This window comes from Rhipicephalus sanguineus, chromosome 8 (assembly GCF_013339695.2).
Source record: "Rhipicephalus sanguineus isolate Rsan-2018 chromosome 8, BIME_Rsan_1.4, whole genome shotgun sequence".
NCBI classification, from domain to species: domain Eukaryota; kingdom Metazoa; phylum Arthropoda; class Arachnida; order Ixodida; family Ixodidae; genus Rhipicephalus; species Rhipicephalus sanguineus.
The window spans coordinates 149,057,236-149,062,125 of record NC_051183.1 but is presented as its reverse complement, the minus strand read 5'-3'; positions in this window follow the sequence as shown (position 1 = coordinate 149,062,125).

Sequence of the window (4,890 nt, the reverse complement as noted above, 5' to 3'; positions counted from 1 at the left end):
TGATGCTACATGTCCCTGATGATGATTCAGAATTATGGCTGAGCACTCTGAAGTGGGTGGGAAGCATTCAACCGCACTCGTTGCGAAATTAGCATTGTGTGATCACTGGTTGTTATTTTACTCTTCTGCCACGCTACGTACACAGGTTAACAAGAATCCTTGCCCGGCATGACGCCTGTATAGAGTCTTTTTTGCAACTGACGTTCACGCACCAGCGTGGCTCTGTGGTGAATACACGACTTACACGACTACCACGCCAGGGTTCAAATCCCATTCCATCCTGGCTATTTTTTTCTCATTTTATTTTTTCGTGTCTATCGGTTACTTTTTCATGTCTATCGGTTACGCCACCGACGGCGGCGGCGACGCCGCTCAACGCAGGAGCGAGCGCCTAAGAGCTGCCCTCTAAAATGGACCACAGAAGACCGAGGAGACAAACATGAAACACCGATGTTTTCCAGTCAGTGTAGCCTGTGAATCCGAGCAGACGGCCAAGAACGAGAGCCGAATGCCTCGCGAAATGAAATCGCCACTTCATCAAGCTTCTCCCTTGCAACAGTATGGAGAGCTGGGCGAGTTGGTTTGAGGACATTCTTGGAAACATTTCGGCGCGCACCCAAAAGACGAAAACGAAAGGCGAGAATACAAACGGGCGCGAACTCACAACTAAGTTTATTGAAGGAAGTACACGAAATATATAACCCAGGGTAGCTCAATGGCGCATGTACGTGAAAAGAATCAAACAAGCAAACAAGCAAAAGATAAGGAAACATAAGAAAAAACACATCATGACAGTAATTTTGCAGAAGTATCTACATCGTGCAGCAGATTTTAAAAGTCAAGTGCTACTCAAAAAGGTGAACCCCTTGTCAGTTAGTGCAATCGATGGGTTGCTTACGCATTTATCAGCACACTTTCTAATAGGGAAAGCTTTAACTATTTCCCGAGTTATCTTGTCTTTATGATGAAACAAAATGTTAGTATCACACCACACAGAATGACATTGGCAGTTCCTGCAATGCTCGGCTAGATGGGAGTTAATGCTATTATTCAACGACTTCATATGTTCATTAAAGGGGTCATGAACCACTTTTCCAAGTAATGATCTAATGGCCTCAGTATCGGAGTGTACTGCCTCCCGAATCGATTGCCGCAAAAATTTCTCGAATCCGTCAAGAATCAGCGGAGTTACGGGGGTTTGGCGCACGCTCCCAGCGCTTTCTCTCTTTTCTCGTGCCGGCGAGCGCACTGGAAGCTAGACAGGGAGGGATGGCATGGGGGAAAGAAGTTACGCCAGCGCGCGTCATGAAACGCGATCGCTCTCCCGCTGTGATTCGCTTGCGCGAGTGCGGCTACCGTGTACTGAGGAGTGCGGCGCCGGCAAGGGGCGGCACCCCGCGGCAAGAAGCGCATCTGATCCGAACGCCGCTCTCGATTTACGTCGGCTATCGGCCAATAAGCATGCTATGGGTCTTGCGACGTACAGCGGACCGACGCCCCGCCCACCGACGAGAGTGAGAACCGGCCTCTGTTTGAAAAGAGGGTGCCTGGGGAAACGGCAACTTCGCGCTCCGCTTGTGGCCATTACGCGGCGCGCACGACTGTAATATTTGGCAGAGCAGTTCATAGCCGTGTCAGCTTTCCGCAGGATGTGTTTTTTCAATCAGCCCAAGGGATGCTTCATGACCCCTTTAAGGCGAGTGTAATAACTCCAAAGACAAGACATACAATAAATAAATGCTGCAACGTAGATCAACAGGGATAAACTGAAAGTTCAAAATCGATACAGCAGCATCTCTCGTTCGGGCAGTACAGTTTTAATTAGTTCTTCGATACTGAATTCAAAAGATGTATATCATGATGATATGTCCCGACAGAAAACCGCCTGTGTTTATATGCATTTGAAGAGTTCTGTTTTGCTGAAGAAAAATTCTTGATCTGTCCAGTAAGTAAATACGGCAAGAACGGATCAAAGACGTACTTTAGGATTACCTATTTCTTCTTCTAATCGCGCTTCTTGTTCACTTCTAAATGGCTGTAGCATTTTTAACAACTAGCTCACGCTGAATTTTTTAAATGCAAAGCGTCAGCAAACCGAAGGCACTTTGACCGTATCTATCTATCTATCTATCTATCTATCTATCTATCTATCTATCTATCTATCTATCTATCTATCTATCTATCTATCTATCTATCTATCTATCTATCTATCTATCTATCTATCTATCTATCTATCTATCTACTCTGGACGCATATGGCTCGGCGCTCTCGTGGTCGTCTCCTTAAACTTGGTATCAACAAAAATTGGCTTAGGAGGACGGGAATGTATGGCGAACACGATTCGCAAGTCATGACATGAATAACGCGACTTCCCTGTCGCGCGCGTCGTAAAATCCTTTCCACCAGTCACGTGTGGCGCATAACCGCATACCGCATACCACGGCCCATGGTATGCGGGTATGCGACACAGGTATCGACAGTCTATATCAACACAGACTTTAGCAATGTTAACGCAACAGCATGAAGGAGACCGTGTCGCAGAAAATGTGGTGCCGTCGTCGGCGCCGTTGTCGATGCCGATATAAGCAAAGATATACCGATATAAGCAAAGAATGAGAATAACGATTCGGGCGCGAATCTCTCCGAGGCATTCCGCATGGCAGTCAAGTATTCTACCACAAAGCCACGCCAGTGAATCAAACTGCTCCGAAAAAAAGATCCTATACAAGCGTCGTGTCGATACAACGCCGACTGTGTTTGCCGTGTTGGCTATCAGCTTTTATATCAATGTAGAAAACATTCTGAATGAGCGTGAATGAGCGTGCGCGGGAACACGAGCTGTCACTAAAAGGTAAAGATGGGGCACATTTGCCAGCCCACTGCAATTCCCACAAGTGTGAGCCGTATCTGCATAAAATTCAGATTCTTGGGAGAAGCAGGGGCACCACTGCTCGGGAGCTGTTGGAAGCTTTTCACATAAAAGCACGAGGTTTATTATTCATTAGGGACACTTCATTGTTCCTTTCGCAGGCAGAGAGCACGTTCCTGCATCGCAGGTTGTGATTAAGATGGTATCCGATTGTTGTGAGCCTGCCCTTTTGCGCATGTCTATACCTCCGTATTGCATTGCACAAAATGTTATATGTTCGTTGTTTGCCTCGCTTTCTGCGCATGCGTTTGCATGTATATATATATATATATATATATATATATATATATATATATATATATATATATATATATATATATATATATATATATATATATATATATATACACTACTGCAGTAAATTTGGAATAAACAGTCGAAAGTTTGCGCTCCCCTTAACCCTCCCCTTGTGTTTTCTTTGCCCGAAATAGCCACTTCCGTGGCTTCTGAAAGATGATAGAAAACATTACATGCGCATTCGGCAAGCTATAGGCCAGAGTTGTGCGAATACGTCTACGACAGCTCCTTGTGATGTGCACATGATCGCACGATAGTGTGCACTTCGAGGGGATAAAACAGACGTATCTGCTCAAAAGTGAGTGGCGACGTTACGTCAGACCACTGGCGCATACTGGCGAGTACACTAGCGTACCAGCCACGCCAGTGCACTCGGCATGCCAAATAAGTCCACAATATGCGTGCTACTACTCAACTTACTCAAAGACATCAATCCACCTTGTAACGCTAGGCTCAAGGCGAAAAATCCCTGATCGGCTGCAACTCGCTGACTGCTTCGCGTGAAAATGATTCGAACAACGCGTTGGATTTGCCAGACTTTTTAGTTTACTGTTTTTTTTTATGCCTATGTCTCATGCCTGATATAAGTTCTGGCGTCTTCTATCTGCGTTCCATTATCTCTATTTCATTATCTCTATTCCATCGCGATGTCGTGGGCCGTCTTGACGGCCTGGAGTTGGGTGTGAAGGTCGCTGATCTTCAGGGATTCCACCCATTGCTCCTTCGTAAAGGGTAATTGAGTAAGAAGTGTGTGGTTTAATGCTTCCCAACAACAGCAAAGTGCTCAACAATAATTCATCATTAACAGCCACATGCAGGATCAGCAAAGTGCACATAATACCTTAAAGGTGTGTAGCGGGTATCTCACTTATCCGCAGAAAGACGAATGATACCGTAGTGGGTGCTGTATCACAAAATTTATGATTTATGGCGTATTCGAAACTTCAAACGCAGTTGGCCTTGCCCCAACACGAAGCTGCGCTCAGAATTCACTGTGCAGCTCTCACTGTGCTGGCACTATTGGACAAGAGCACACTGCATTGCAAAGCTTGCATAGAGGTGCCAGTTGGGGCATTTGTGCCTATCAAGTCTCGTGTGCCGGCACTGATTTTCCGCGTACGCACGCAGCAGCGTCTGTGGGACTGCTTACGTACGTCTGTACACGTAAATTATTGCTTTAGTCGATATGAAACTCGGACAAGCTAATGTTGATCAATCATGCTCCGTCGCACGTGTGCGGCGTCGGCCGTCTGTTTTAAATTGCGCATATCGTAATATTGTTCTGCAAGTCTAGCTTATATTGCAGGCGAGCAACTAAATTGCACTGAGAAGTTAGAACTGAGGCTGAAGACCGAGTTTTCGCGCGCCGGACATTTCAGAATCAAAGCGCTGTGCCGATCTTGGTGACGAAACAAGTTCGCGTCGGTACTTTTTTTTTTTCTTCGTACAGGCAACTGATACATTCGATTAAAATTAGTGTTACCTTGTTCCCGGCATTTTCACGTCTTTCTCATTGCCTGAACAGTGCACGAAGCATTGGCAAGTCATCGCAGAACGAACATAAAAAACTAGACGATAGCACCTGAAAGGCTGCCATATGCGACTGGTTTCGGTTTCGCGCCTAACAAAACATGGCGCAATTGTGGTTACGGTCTTGTCGACAG